We start from the raw sequence: 16,388 nt of genomic DNA on the forward strand, positions 1-16,388 counted from the left end.
AATGAACTATTCCCTATCCTAGAGCGCCCCCCAGCGCAAGTCGTTGTAACGACTTGCGTTGTAAAAGTTGCGTGGTAAAGGTACTGCGTTGTAAAAGTTGCGTTGTAAACGCTGTTCCCCACTGGCCAGGGCACCTCCTTCTCTCCCTTTCAGCTGCTCAACTTCATTCAACACAAGAAAGGAGTTCGCTGCGACACCCAATGAGCCTGACCCTCCACCACAACACACACGGGCCCGAGGGTATTTGTGAGTCCTGCTCCACATGTTAAAGATTGCATTGATTTGTTAGCATGAGCTGAAAGCCATTTTTGTATTTGGCAGCCATTTTAGTTAGCCATGTACTCGCCATGTGCTGTTTCCCTCTTCAGAGCCTTGCACATGCTCAGAAGGGCCTAGCTAGTAGAATGCGCCTGCTCCTCTTGTATAACTGTCAGGCTATTTTTGCTGCTGTATGGAGAAGTAACTCTCCTCCCACTTTGTTGAGCAAGCAGATCTTGCATGCCCATATTAGGCATTTTGCATGCTTACATGTGCCAGTACCTCCCCATGGTCTTATGCTGACTATGTAACCCTAAGCATATATAAGGCCCCAGTGTTGTGTACTCCTTAGACTGCCTAAGGGTTCTGTGTGACGTAGTCTCCCTCATCTGAGGTATATAAATATGTATTTTATATTTCAGCCAATTTCTTCTATGTTGGTTTAAAAGGACCGTATCAGTGAGACCCCTGAGAAGGTTTCTATGTTCTTCAAATGGCGCTCCAACGTGGACCTCATCAGAAAAGTGGCTATCCAAGGGAGTGATCGTGATAGGAGACAGGAATCTACTGAGGAGGACAGAATAGGATTCTACTAAGGAGGTACTCTGTGCACGGAGATTCTGGGGATTCTCTGTCTGTGCAACCCGGTGTATTTCTGGTCTTCCTGATTTTGATCCTCCACCTGTTTACCGCTCCTGACTGAGAACCTTTTTGGCGTGAGTATTCTAAAAAACGACCGTTAGGTCATTCAGAACTTGGCAGTTAGAATATGGACACCAAGTGATTGGTAAGCGTTGTTTTGATGCAACACTTGCTGTTGGTTTTTGATGCCTGGGATTGGTAAGGTAGTTTAGTAACGCTTACTGTGGCTTTGGAATTTTGAAATTTGTGTTGGCCAACTTGGATTTGTATGTGATTGATGTATGAATTGCAATTTATATAGGCAGGTAATGAGGAGAGTTTTCTCTGTTTTGAATTGATTTGACGGCACACATTACAAGAGCACCTTAAGTGCTACTTTGGTTATAATACTGCATACTCTGCACTATTTTTGGCATGCTGTTTCAAGCACACATCGAAGAATGTGTTCCTTTTTGGAGGTACCATAGTGAGATGTGAAGTAAATTAGCCGGCTCCCCTCGAGGGAATACCTAATAGGTTTAGGTATAAAAACATTTTTCTTCCTTGGTGATTCTGTACCCCATGGAATTCAAATATGGACATAAAACAAACAAGGATTCTAATCTGCGCACTTTTAAAAATGGAGATATGCAGAGCGATTTTTTTGTGTTCTGCCAGCCAAAGCTAGTGAATTGAGTGTATTTTGGCTTCTTGAAAATAAAACAGTCTGTTGGGCTGTCTTTTGGAATACTATTGAGAAGCTCTTCTTGTAAATATGACTTACAACTAGTATTTACAAATGGTTTGGTTTAAGTACAGTCTGTGGGCTGTCCTTTGTTTCTGACCTCAGTGTTGATCTCTGGGTTAATGTGTGTTTAAATGTCTGTGGTTTGTGGTTTTCCCATTAGTGATACTTCTGTGAGTAAATAGTGATTGCGCTCTTTGTGAAAGAATGGCTAGCCTTAAGCGCGCTGTATTGTGTGTTCTGAGTGTATGACCCCCCCCCCCTTCTGTATATGTCTGGAATGAGCTCAATGTGTGTGTTTGTGTTTTTGTTTTTGCTGTCATCAGTCTGTTATGCAAAATGTCATTTAATTAATATTAAATAGAAATTAAATAAAAATCCAGAAATTAACCATATGATATGCATGTTACTATTAAATTAATAGAGTAAGCAACTATGCACATATACAAACTGCTAATGCTTAAAAGATAAAATTAGAATTCACATTCAATAGGAATAAAATAGGCTTCAAAAACGAAATTGTGTGTTTTGCAATAAATAAACAATTATAAAATGTTACAGCATTTTCCTTAGATACATTTTGTTAGATATAAACAGGCAAACACATCATCTGAGTAAATTGGATGTTGCTGAACTAAACACGTATTATAGAATATGCATTGAAATGCCTCAGTTTTAAATAGACTGCCACCATGCTTACATTTCAACACTAAAAAAAGCTTTCTAACAGCTGTGTTTTAACTGCCGCTGAGAAACAGCTGTTGTTTTGATTGTAGGCCACGGAGAGGAAGGGCTGTTGACTCAGCTAAGTGGAAACACGGTGTAAAATCCGGCATTTCAGACTGCTGGTTTAAAAAGTTACAAAAATCAGGTTCATTATTTTGGATAACAGGAAAACATTTAAAGTAAGGATTTCCTTTCTTAAAGCCTTTTTACATAAACATATCTGTGGTTCTGATGTTACATAATGATTGTCCTTTTAAAAAGTGGCTCAAAACTTTTCATGTTTCAAGTTAGGCTTCTGTGCTTAGGGTTATGAATGAATGCGCCTAAATATGATAGGCAAGGGAAGCAGCTTGCTTTTCCTATGTGGAATTATCAAAACGATTGGTTTTATTAAAAAAAAAAATTATGGACAAAAAATTATTACAAAAATAAGTGCTTTTAAATTAGTTTTTTAATATTTATAAAGCTTAATGCTCATACGGTGACCTCCTAGCATCAAAATTAAATTTAAGTTGTGTTGTACAGCATAATGAGGAAACTTGCATGTGAAATTTCACTTTGCGCAGGCGTAAAAAAACTCATTTTATAAGGGTATACATGAGATAATTCTAATGTCCCATCTCTGGAATGTTTAGTGAACATTCTGAGGATGACTATTATGCAAAAATATTATAGGATATTAATTTTACGTGCCCCAAATATCAAAGTCGAAATTGGGTAAAATTCACTAATTTGAAAACAAATTCTGCCATTCAGAGCAGCTTTTAAACTGCCTTGGGCTTCAGAAAATACATACATTTAGGTATAATACAAACAGCTGACTTCTATATTGTTAGACAAGTATACTGCATACTGCTTATAATTGAAAATATGTATAAAACCAGCAGAAGACATTCTCTTAACTCTAAACTGACAAACAGAGGAATGGGTCTGATTTCCAGCTTTCTGTCTCTAGGGTGACTTTGAATTAGGGCAAGCCGCATGGAAACCCTTGCACACAGAATAGGACAGCTGGGAAGAGTTAAAAGTCAGTTTTATATTTAGAAGCCTAGCATGGCTCCCAGAGCAAAGTTTGCTTTGACATTTTGACCTCTGAAACTTTTTGAAAGACGACAGGGGAGAGAAGGAGAAGTTTTTTTTTTTTTTGCAACAGCAAGCACTTTATGTAGTCATATGATAAAAAACTATATAACAGTATATGTGAACTTTAACTAACAGAAAGATTTTCCATATATATACAGTACTAATGCCTTTAGTCTGAGGATTACTGTACAAAAGCTGAGGCAATGAAATTTAGTTTGACTTAATGTGCCCTCATGTTACACTTGTACATTTTTTAAATGGTTTGGGGGTTGAGTATTCATATTCTTTACCTCCTCAAATGTACTATGTGCCTCCTATAACTTTGTTGATGCCCAGTTGCTATAAATAGGGGTTGAAAGTGTTGACAGAAGTGAAACCTGTTTCAGGTTTCCTTCTGTCAAAATGGGGGAAGGAGGCTGGCTCCTCTACAAATTAAGGGCAGATAAAATGTATGTTTCTCTCTCCCTTTCTCAATGTTTTTAGCCTGTCTAAGCTGTCTGTGAAATAGCAATGAGAGATTTAATTGGCTATTCAGTAATACTGATTTAAACATTGTTAGCATTAATACAATGAATAAGTATATATGTTATGTTACTGGCCATCCTGTTTGCTGAAATTATGACAGGATGAATAGTCTGGATTGTTGTTCCCTTATTTTGACCTTTAAGGGGAACTAGATGTGGGTAGTTTTTGTTCTAAAATTCTTCGGTGATTATTGTATGTTATTCTCATGCTACATAGTTTTGCAAGGGCATTGCTAGTTTTTATTAGCTAGTCTGTGTAAATAAACTGACAGTCCTTATTAGAGCTGATGTTGCATAGTTTGGATCATGAAAAGTAGAACGCAGGGAAGATGCCCAAGTGATCCTTAGCAAAAATGATTGAAGGAAATATTGTTTTATAGGTAAGAACTCCTGTTAAATTAACAGTTTTAGACTTTCCTGTTGCTCCTATAACATGAGAGCATGGTCCTAAGCGTACAATGTAGGTGCTTTTATTAAGAAGAATCATTTTAGAAGTGGCTGCAGTCCTATACAAGTAATGTAAAGTTTATGAGCAAAAGTGTAGAACATTTTCTTTTTTTTTTTTTAGGATTTTCAGATTAGTACACAGGAATACACCAATGTAAGGATTTAGGGTATGTCTGTGTTGTTTTTCTCTTTTCCTCTGAGTTTAATAAATAAACACAGACTTCCTTGGCTGCTTGGGATTGGGTGATGTATTACTCTTGTTAGTTCACCAAAGAGGTCCTTTTATACTTACCAATAGGTCCAGGATGTTTTTTTTTACTCTCACATAGATAGATGAAGTGGTTGTTGGGTGCCTTGCTAATATATGGGGCGTCCCAAGACGAGTACATTTTCTGAGACTATACTCTCTGTTGATAGACTGTTTCTGTGCCTTGTCTAAAGACCTTTTGTTCTGTCCACCAATAGATATTTGCTGCCTTACAACCATTGGCATGGGGCCCGGACATCAGATTCAGCCTGGGGAGTCAGTGTTAGCACCAGTCTAGCTTGAAGTCAAAGTAAAGGTAACCAGCATAGGCATTGCTGGCAACTAGGACCTCAGTGAAGGCAGAAGCCCTGAGATGAATTGTGTACCCCTGCCACTGTCTTGGACGAAAGACGGGGTCACAAACCAGAAAGGAGAAATTGTGGATCATGTTTTTGGTGCCCAGCTGAGAGTCACAGAAAGATCAGAATGGTGAGGAAGCTTTGCTTGAGGTGACCCCTTTTGAAACAAGGGTTGCTTCAGAGATCCTAGCATCAGGCCTCTGAATCCTGGTCCTAAAGTGAATACAAGTTTGCACCTTTGTTTGTTGGTCAAGAGATACCTGAGCACACTAGATGCAATGTGTGGCCCCAACGAATGAGCAGTGCACTAGCAGAGCAATACAGGAGTTAGGGAAGGACTTGAGTTTAGGGTGCAGGTGCTGTGTCTCTGATGCCTGCTAGATTGAAGTGAAGAAAACTGGTCCACTGCCTGAGACACTGGACAGAATCGCTGAGAGCATTTGTCCTGGTGGGTGAATGCCCTATCCTGAAAGAAGAAACCTTTCCCTTGAAACTGGGCTGTGATTCTTGAGTTGCGAGTTGTGCAGCTCCACCGTGGAAACAATAAGAGCCTGCCTGTGAGGCTCAAACAGACACAGGGAGAAGACTCCCCTCTGGCTTGGTTGTGCAGCGGCTTCAATTTCCCCAAGGACTTCTTCTTTTTTTGTTAATAATGTACCGCCTTTAGTCGTTCCGTTTTTGAGGAGGAGTAGCCCTTTGCAGCTCTTCGTCCTAATTCCTATGGCCCTGTGTGGTCCTCCTGGTCCCAAATATAATTAATGTTCTAGCCCTCACAAAAAGAAAATGGAAAAATCAAGTGAAATGAATGGTCACTGAAATGCATAGGAGCCCAGAAAATGTTTACTAGATGGTTCTAGGACTTCCTCAGGACTAGAGAACTGATAATTCTGTTTGTAATAATAGTTATTACTCTCTCCTGCTATCTGTATGTTAATTATGACCCGATGCTCTTGTCCCTTTGTATTCGTGCTTATGCCTTATATGTACCCGCTTAATGAAGTGTTTAGAATGGAAAATGCCCATCTAGCAATGAAATTAGGATATTGATAAATCCATGAAAATTAATGTGCACATTTTCTATGTTCCTACTGGATCATAGAATGTCTTTAGCTCATGCTAAAAGGACCATCTGTTAAAGATTGCAGGGATTTGTTAGAATGAGCTGAAAGCCATTTTTGTATTTGGCAGCCATTTTAGTTAGTCATGTGCTCACCATGTGCTGTTTCCCTCTTCAGAGCCTTGCACATGCTCAGAAGGGCCTAGCTAGTAGAATGCACCTGCTCCTCTTGTAGAACTGTCAGGCTTTTTGCATGCTTACATGTGCCAGGACCTCCCCTTGGTCTTAAGCTGACTATGTAACCCTAAGCATATATAAGGCCCCAGTCTTGTGTACTCCTTAGACTGCCTCATACAGTTGCTAAGGGTTCTGTGTGACGTAGTCTCCCTCATCTGAGGTAAATAAATATGTATTTTATATTTCAGCTTCTGTGCCAATTTCTTCTATCTTGGTTTAAAAGGACCAAGGTGTATCAGTGAGACCCCTGTGAAGGTTTCTATGTTCTTCACAAAGCCCCTGGCAAGAGTGGTTTGCAAGCAGCGATAAGTTTGGAAAAAATAATATTTTCGGGCACACTCCTATATGGGAAAACCGGAATGGGGATGGGGGGGGGAGACAGAGGTGAGAGCAAGGACCTGGGCAGAGCAGGTGAACGGGGCACTGGGAGTATGGAATGGACAGTAGGCACGAGAGGGCATAGAAAGGAAGGTGGTGGGGGGGGCTGCAGGAAACTGCTTTTGGCTTTTGCCTGTGTTGTTAGGACAAACACAAATCAGTAAAACGGAAAGCTACTGTTAATTTGAAAGCCTAAAGGTATGGGCTAGAATGGAATAAATCCCTCTATGAAACAATATAAAAAAGACAGGCAGCTTTAAAGACAACGTCCTTTTCAGACCCGCCCAGAAAACAAATTAACATTATGACTTATTTTGATTTTTTGAGACTTAAGGTATTTTGTGGAATTATTTAGATCCTTCAAAATTGCCCTTTTCGTAACCTAGAGTACTATGGCGCGTAATGCAACATAGCTCGGCATATACAATAACATGACACCATACAAACTAACATAACATCACGCATTAACCCTGGAACAATGTCAACTATGGTGGATTACCTAAACTATATACAATTGTCTGTTTTGCAGTTTTGTATAGCGCTAACTTGACCCGGAGGGTTTGGAGCACTTTACATAACCACCAGTTACATTACACAAGGACTCATTCATACACATTCTGAAAATCATTACGTTCACTTGGAAATGTTAAATATTATTTCGTCCCAAATATTTTCTAAGCAGTCATACACTTGTGCGGCGGACGGAAGTTACTTACCGGACCCAGGACATGGTTGTCACTCCTTAAGTCTCGGAGGTCGCATCTGCGGTTCATGCCCTTTAACCGAGGGACTGACCGGCTTTAAGCCGCAGATAGCATATTCCTCTACCGTTTCCATGGTTGGCACAGCATGTAAAAGCCCGAAGAGCGAGGCGGCGCCGCGAACACCAACTAGGTCCTCTTGAGGCGGGAAGCGCACACACCATTAAGTGATGTGAAGGCACAGAGATTGAAATGTTAGTGTGGTGAGATCAAACGCTATGCAAACACAGTCTACAGAATCAACATGTTACAGGATGTAACATTTTAAAAAGAAAAAAATGCAGCTTTCTTTCACACTTGAACATTGTGTAAATCGATTTGTATCTCCCTTGTCCCCTGAACTGCCAGGTTAAAGGATGCACAGAGTGTTCCTTTCAGTCGTCAACAGCTTTTATGGTGTGGTCAGATAGTACCAGGTGAAAGCTGCACGGAAAGCTTGGGAGACAGTTCTGTGTGGGCAGAAGGAGCTGGACACTCGCACCCTCGAGGTTTCACCCGAGTCTCGACCCCTTAATGCTAGGGCTCTTATACTGAAAACAGTGCTTTAACTGGGCAGATACTGTCCAGGACAGAGTACCTGCACTTCAAGGTGAAAGAGAGAGTACATGCACTTGTCAACAAAGCTGCAATATATTTAATGGGAGAGTACCAGCACTTTATATTTTCTTTTAAAGCACTCCCAGGCAGCGCACGCGGGGCCCACAGTAAGAGTGCAATGAAGGAGCTCTTGTGCCATAAGAATACTTCTAAACTAACGCACCAAACCGCTTCGTTAGCAGACACACTTTGTCCCATATATCCTGACTCACCCTACACCTATGGGGGTGTTGTGAATTGGATATATTTGGTGTATAGCGGAATTGCAGGCCCTCCAGCGCTGCAGTTACACGACAACATGAGGCAATGGGAAGAGCACACACAGGTGAGCATAAGAGCGAAGGGGAAGGGCGACAAAGAACATCTGCAGGGGTGTGTACAGGAGGGAAGACGCTGGCAAACACACATGGGCAAGCACAACAGGGAAGATAAAGGGGTACAAAGAACAACGTTGGTGTAGAGAATTAACATGCCCGTCCGTGTTTAAAAGGCTAGTTCGGTGATTTATTTGACGTGTACCTGAACCAAAGTATTGTGGGCCGTGATCACTAGCCAGGTACTGTGGGGACAGGGGCGCAAGGACCAGACCCCGTTAGATGTGCGCGACATGTAAGAGTCTGCTGGTTTGGAGGGGGCGAAGAGTGAAGTATTCTAATGACTGGGCATCATCCCCCACAACACCTCTGCTGATTACGGTGTGAAACTGAAGTGCCAAGGCCGACACTTGAGGTAAAGGAGCGACCCGGGACCCCAACAGGTGACAACTGCCCCCGCTCCGCGCTCATCAGCACATCCCGTGTTTGTGTAAGTGGCGGCGACAAAGAAGAGACGGCTTCTTTGAGGGAATGCGCTTTGTGTGATCCGAGACACAGTGCAAAAGGCTTGCCAACCAGGCCCCGGGACACGTTTGATCTTCACCCAGGCAGGAGGTGCTGCAGAATGCAGTGTATGCCGCCTTCAACTATTCCCTTCATGACGAATGATTTAAGTCTATTTTATGCAATAATGCTTTGCCATGTTAAAGGATTTTTTTAATGAATACTTTTTTTTACTTTTTATGCTCGAGTAGGTGGAAATTTCCGAAATGTGGTTTGTAGAAATTGAGATTGGAACAAACAGTACAATAGGATACGATCTTTCAGTCGACTTACCTAGCACTTCTCCCCTCATGCTTTTAAACTGAAAAAGAAAGTGCACAAAACTCCCTGCTGAGACGTGAGGCGATCAATCGAGTTTTGCGCAGCTGTTGTTTACATACCAAGCAATACGCTGGTTATATGGTTTGGCTCCTGGCGGGGTTCCCATCGCTGCCACAGGGAACTACAACTCCCAGAATCCCTGCTCATCCTGTGACGAGCAAGCCAGGTCCATGTGACTGGCACCACAGAGCTGTTCCTTGCCCGTAAGGAAACACTGCGTTCCTTCCGATAAAACCACACCCGTACCCCAACTTGCATTAACCGGTAGCTGTGTGCGGCAGGTCCTCCGGGCCAGCTGCACCCCGGCAGTAGAAGTAGTGGTTTGGTTGGGGAGCTCAACAGTCATCGCCCCGCAACCCCCTAAAGTCGCTGACAGGCAGGGCAAAGAGCGCGAGCATTACAGTTGAATTTGGCATTGAAGCACCAGTTGCCCTTAGCGCCGTGAAACAGCACAGCCCAGTGGCAAGCACTATATTAAAAACACGTTATTTATTATCCCAAAGATCTCAATGTCTCCAATGCTCGACGTGAGCAGCACATGCAGTCCCGTGTTTTTCATCCCGTCACTTGCAGCCATGAAATGACAACAGGGAAAATCGGCCTACAAGTACCAGGATGCAAAGCGAGAAGACCTGTTGACAAGCGAGAACTGCAATGTCCCATCTGCGTCTACCGCCAGCACACACTCCCTCAGGCACTCTTACAGATCTCCTGACCGAGTTTCTGAACTACAACCTAACCTCGTAACGTGTTACAAAATGAAGATGGTTTACATTTCTCTCTTGAGACAAAACTTGTACACTTCAAAACACACTCACTGTAAAACACTCCCACAGATCCAACGATAGCCCGAACAGCAATATAACATCACACACGTTTTTGTGGAATTTCATTTTCCTCGCCACATGGGACAAACAGCCGTGGCACATGAACAAACCAGGAATTGGCAACATTCTAAAAGTGATATAGTTTGACAACCATTACCACACATGCCCAGATATTCAAACTTGAACCAGGAAGCCCTGTCCAGCTACCGAAAGAGGAACCATGACCCAGGTTACTGTTTGAAGACAGAGTATGCGTCACACTACAAACTGGCCTAGAATAGTCAAGCACAAAAACCAAAGCTTAAATGTGAAAATTAAGTCAAATGAAACTTTACCAATAGGTTTTCTAAATGAATACCTCACCTAATAAATTAATAGATGCACACCAGACATGCACATTAAGAATATACATTTTACACTGATTTCAGATTCCCATCTGTATGTGGATGTACACGCGGGTGATTTGTTGAGGTGAAATCAGTGGAGTCCCTCACCTCTCCCTCAGCGCCCCCCACGCTGCCTCCATGTCCGCATACAGGTTCTCCTCGGAAGGCTGGCCTCTGCTGGCCCCGTAGCTAGAGTAGTCGTAGCTGAAGACGTTGCAGTTTATCCGGGATCCCAGCCCGATGTAGAAGCCACACATTTGACTCAGGTCTACGGCGTTGCCATGCGAGTAGAGCAAGGTGTAGCGGACCTCGGGTGCGCAGCGCACCAGCAGCAGGCCCAGGCGGCTCCCTCGGGCCATGCGAGCCCGGCTCACCTCCATGGCGGCCAACTCCTGGGCCGAGTAAGGCCAGTCCGCACACGGGGAGAGCTCCAGAGAGCAGACCTCGCCCGGACCCTCCTCCTCCCACACTGTGTAAGTGGGCTCAGAGTGCACGAAGGCGAGCTTGGCGGCGATCCGTTTGGGGCATGGCGGGCAGCAGAAGAGCCTGTACAGCGCCCCCAGCTAGAAGCCGCTCATCCCGGAGGGGAGGCAGGTGTAGGGGACAAGCCAGGGGTTGTTGGTGCGGGAGAAACTAGGATTAGAAGACAGGCTAGCAGACGGGCATAGACCACGGCAAAATGCTACTCATGCCAGAGGCGCTAGAGGGTGTGATGCCTGGCATATGCTGTGGGGGGAGGGCCAGAGGGAAGGGAAAGGGGCAAAATTATACCTAGTGCGGCTTCTCTAGTAACAAGCCGACGGGGTTAGTGTAGGGAAAGCTTAAAGGCATACAAAAAAGCAAAGAAAAGCTTTCCGGAGAATCCGTCTATTGAAGGAGGTATGAAGGAAACGCCAGTCAGTTACAGAATGCCAGACACTTTATTTTCCCCTAAGAGCCCAGTACCGGCATTTCCAATAACATTCAACTCACATTCTCCACGAGCCGATGCATCTTTGTAAAGATAACATGAGCGCAGTAACCATCACGCTCGTGTTCTCGAGACCAAAGAGGACGGGAAAACCCACGAGCACACACTACAGTATGGAAACTGAAAGCGGTGACGCGCGTATTCACAGGAACACACACGCATTCCTTACACACTGCGCATGCGTGCGGCCAACTTTGCCTGGGGCATGGAGTGCGCGGCAGTGTCCGGGACTCCCGTGAGCTGAGGGAGCCCCGCGTGTTCTAGCCCGTGTGATGGAGGCATGGAGCGCTCCCGCAGACAGAAGTCCAAAGGGAGCCCACCCCGCCTTTGTGAATGCTGCTGCGGGCTCCTGTGAGCATGACGGAGCCCCACGTGTGACCAGAAAAGAGGCCCCCCTTGCCATGAGGAGACCAGCCAGGGAGCAGCGCAGAGCCCCCACAAGAGCCGGTAAGTGGGGCGTGTGGAGCGCGCGGGCGAGCATTAAAAAAATGCTATGCTATTGCCTGAGGCTTACTTGCCTCGGAAGCGGGACAGGCGATGTGCACAGCGCGTGGCTGTACGTGCGCGTACACCTGCGCAAATCGCCAAAAGCTCTGTGCGTGCCCATATTCTGTCCCACTTCCGAGGAAAGTACACAACAATAAGCGTCGCTGGCGACAGCGCTTCGCGCTGCGTACGCCAGGCTCGACCTAAAAACACGAAAAAGAATGCACTGTATTTAAGGCTAAAAGGAAGTGCACGCCTATTGATGTTTTTAGAGTTAGGGCTCTCCTCAGAAGGCCACTGCAGCTTGCACCACACATTGCCCCCGCCATGCTGCCAACGATAGTAACAATGTTGGAGGGTGAATTTTTACCTGCATAGCTATCCAAGGACACACCTATCACCTGCACGACATGACCCCTGTGTAGGCCCTGCTGTTTAGAAGTTACAGGCCTCAGTTACGTTGCCCTGAGCACTGCCATTTTCTCTTAGCTTAAGCAGAAGCAGAAAGCAGGTCTGACCCGAGCTTCACCCAGCTGCTCTTGTCTGCAAGGACCCGCACCCCTACCAGGCCCCACCTCATTGTATATTTCCCACAAGCTGTAGAAGTCAAGTTCCTCAATACATCTTGCAACATACCCCACGTCCCCCACCTAAGCCATGAATAGAATAAGGGAAGCTCGCACAGCAACTACGTCAAGCAAGATATCCGAGAAACTGAGGATAATTGTGGCGAAATATTATCGCAAACTGCCTGATTGACACATGAATAGAACCCTTTCGAAGCAACAATAACACATTTCTGATTAATGACAAACTTCCGGTCAGAATGGCAGGAACTCAGTCTAGGCTAACGTATGTGCCACACAATTACGAGAAGGTAGTCACATTTACACCAATGATGGGAAAGTCACCAGGCAGGGGCGTGAGAGGCGACAGAAGGATATGTGGTTCGAGGTGACGTGATATAGCGTGACCATAGGCCCCTCACCCCTGAACAATATCAAAGGCTGGTCCGCCAGAGTATCGTTGAACTACTCCGCGTCTGCACTTGAGTGTCTGACAGGAGTTTTTCCCAGGGGTTACTCGAGATAGCCCTTGTTTTATGTACTTAGGTTTCATGTACTTAGATTCTGCTCCTCCATTGTATATTCTGCTGTTATGAAATGCTTTTTCCTCTTTACATTTAAAGTTATATTACGCTATTTGAAATGTTATGTTTTCTCTGACATTGTTTTATCTCCACTGCATTTAGGGTGTTTAAATTTGTACTTTCAGGATATCATACATGCAGTGGTGAGTGAGTGTGTACCAATATGTGCTTAGCCTTTTTCTATGCAATCTGCCTCATCTCAAAAGTGTACTTAAAGCAGAGCCTCTCTCATAGCAGCTCTAAACTGTACTTTGTAAAACTCAGCGCGGCTTCTGAGCGGCTGCTCTGAGTCCCCTGGCCCCTCCTGCCCCTAATTAATCATCCCCTCCGACAACAACACAACTACTAACCATCACACTCCTACAAGTGTGACAATTCGGACTACATTGTGTCCCGAAACCTATAAGAACGGTAATAGTCCTTTTTAATGTATATTGAATGAATAATTACCTATTGTTGTGGTCATCTCCAGATTTGCCAGACAGCGCCACCTGGTGGCAGCTGTCACAAGCGCCGGCGTTGAGAATGAAGTGCAGGTGCCAGCACTGGAAGCCACCGGCTTAAGTTAAGCACTGGCTTTAGCCCAAACCAACAATTCTTATTTCTTCTCTTTGTTTGTTACTGTTTTATAAAGCATAACTACGACCGGAAGGTATTGGAGCACTTTAAATGAGCACCAGTAACATTACACAAGGTCCCATTCATGTTTTTTAGGCAAGGGGAGATTATTTGTTTAAATTGCAATCCAACATTTCAAATGCATACATATAATGTAAATTGCAGACGGGGGTAAATGAAAATCCAATTATTCCTACAGAGGTTGACATACAAAAATTCCTTACTTATACATAGGGGATACAAGATAACTAACAAAAACAAAAAACAGAACAACATTAATTTCATATTATTCATTCATGTGCTTAATCATTGGACCCCAAATTAACAATCCTAGTTTCTGCTTCTGTATACGCTTGAGAGCATATAAACGATGTTCAAAATTAAAAATTACAAAGAATCTAGCTCTCCAGATTTCAAATGTTGGGACCACTTTTTAAAGCCATAAGGAGGCTATACAAAGACGGGCTACCGCCACTGCTATGAAGATTAGGTATCTGAATTCAAAAGCCTATTGTCTTTCCCTTAACTCCCCCCTATACCCAATAACATAACAGACTGAGAGATATTCATTTTAACTCCCGTAATTTCCGAAAGAACCTTCTCAATATGGTCCAGGAGTTGAGTCAATTTCCTACAAGCAAAACAAATATGAATAATATCAGCTGGGCACGGGGAGATTACATGATTTGCGCAGAATCACAGGCTGCTGAGCGACGCCAGCCTCGAACCTGGTTCCCCAGGTCCAATGTCGGCAGTTCTGGCCATCCTGTTGCAATTTTATAAAACACCAACACAGGGTCACTGTCTTTTAGACATAGATGCTAAAAGGCAGTGCGTTCATGTTGGTGTTTAGTTGTAACACAATGGTGCTTTTCACTGTTTGTGAAAACCAACATTCTGTTGCAACTTTAAAAAAGCATTTACAATGCAACGGTTTCGCCGTTGGAAAAGTTAAAGCTATTGGCATTGTAAATGACAACATTTTTATTTATGTGTTGGCTTTGGAAACCTAAATAAATGGCATTGTCATTTACAAAGCCAATAGCCTAATCTCTCGCAAATGCAACACCTATTGCATTTGCACACACACACACACAAAACTGGATCACAAGAAGGGAACAGAGGCACACACAAAACCGGGTCACAAGCAGGCAACAGAGGCACACACAAAACCGGGTCACAAGCAGGCAACAGAGGCACACACCAAACCGGGTTGCAAGCAGGCAACAGAGGCACACACAAAACCGAGGGGGCAGGGAAGCAGCTCTACTTGATAAGAATAAATCAGAGATCTGGCAACGATGGGCGTGATCATGGAGGGAATACCCAATCCACAAACAGGAGAGTAAGAAGCACTGCAACCAAATTTGCAAAGTAAGGAAAACATCAGAACCCATAAAATAAATGACAGGGTGACATTGTTTATGTAACCGCAGTCTAAATGCAGAAGTGTTTAAGTAAAATGTTTAATTAGTTAATACTCAGACCACATTATACATCTCTTATACACACAAGACATATGCCCTCCCAACTATTTTGCCTGTGACTACCTTTTCAGCCTTGGTGGGATTCGAAAACTGGCCTGTGAGGTCTGGTGTCCCCCCGAAGTACAAGACTTCACTTGAAGCTATGGCTCCGGCTCAAGCTACCATTCTGATGCTCCTTTACATCTGGGCATCCCTCGGACCGGAACCCCGCCAGCCACAACTACAGCTCCGGTGCTTCCTAATCTACACCTGCAGCCGCCAGTGCAACTGGGAGCGGCGGCCTCTGCGAGACACCCGGTAACCCGCCTCTGCGCACCGGTGCGGCGACTGGGATCTCGGTGCTGCTGTCCGGGATCCGGGCGCAGCATGTGATCTTGGCGCATTTTTATTTATTTATTTTTGTTCGTGGTTGCAACTCAAACTGCAACACAGGGCTCGGAGAAATTAGGACCGGCCTGGCCTGTAAGGCAACATGCAACCACTGACTGCTTCTACCACACAGTACAAGAAACACAAAAGGCCGCTAAAAGATAAGAAACACGCGTGCGCGGCGTTGCCGCTGTTCGGCTAATCTACAAATCCACGGACACAGTAAGGTAGCCGCCAGTGCAACTGCGCCAAACCGGGCGCTCTGACTTACAAATTTCTGTTGCCTGCAACTTAGCGGCGGGTGTTTATTTGCCTGTCCTCTTGTGTTAACGCAGGAAAGCGCCTTACCACCAGAAAGCGGGGTGTCCCTGCGCTCTAGGTCTAACGTTAATAGACGCATAGCACTTAGATAGCACTTACACTGGTCAAGTGTAGCGACCCCCCAGCATAGTAAGAGCCCCGAATCTACAAGAGATCTGGGCATGATTTTACCTCCTCCAGCAAGGCCAGGGGCTGCGGGCAATAAACGAAAGAAGATGCAGAAACGCACCGAGCAACGAGAAGTCAACGGGCCCCGGCGCCATCTTGTGGAGGTCACAGACACCATCAAACTGGCATTAGATCAGGGATTGGCGACCATTTTAGTTCTTTTAGACCTCTCAGTCACATTCAATACCATCTCCCATCAGGTCTTGATGCATAGGCTCTGGGAGTTAAGTATCAGAGGCAAAGCACTGGAATAGCTGGTCAATGTTCAGTCAGAACGCACAAACCAGGTCCAGTTGGGCAAGTGCACATCAGCTCATTCATATATTGATCAGGGGGTGTCACAGGGCTCCATCGTGAGCCTGACACT

The 16,388-nt window shown here is 44.5% G+C and overlaps 1 pseudogene; it reads right to left on the bottom strand.

The window, feature by feature from the left end:
* Positions 1-10,490: 10,490 nt before the first annotated feature.
* On the bottom strand, positions 10,491-11,030 carry LOC144762853 (alpha/beta hydrolase domain-containing protein 17C pseudogene; annotated as a pseudogene).
* Between the last annotated feature and the right edge of the window lie 5,358 nt (positions 11,031-16,388).

This window comes from Lissotriton helveticus, chromosome 1_1 (assembly GCF_964261635.1).
Source record: "Lissotriton helveticus chromosome 1_1, aLisHel1.1, whole genome shotgun sequence".
In the NCBI taxonomy this organism is placed as follows: Eukaryota; Metazoa; Chordata; class Amphibia; order Caudata; family Salamandridae; genus Lissotriton; species Lissotriton helveticus.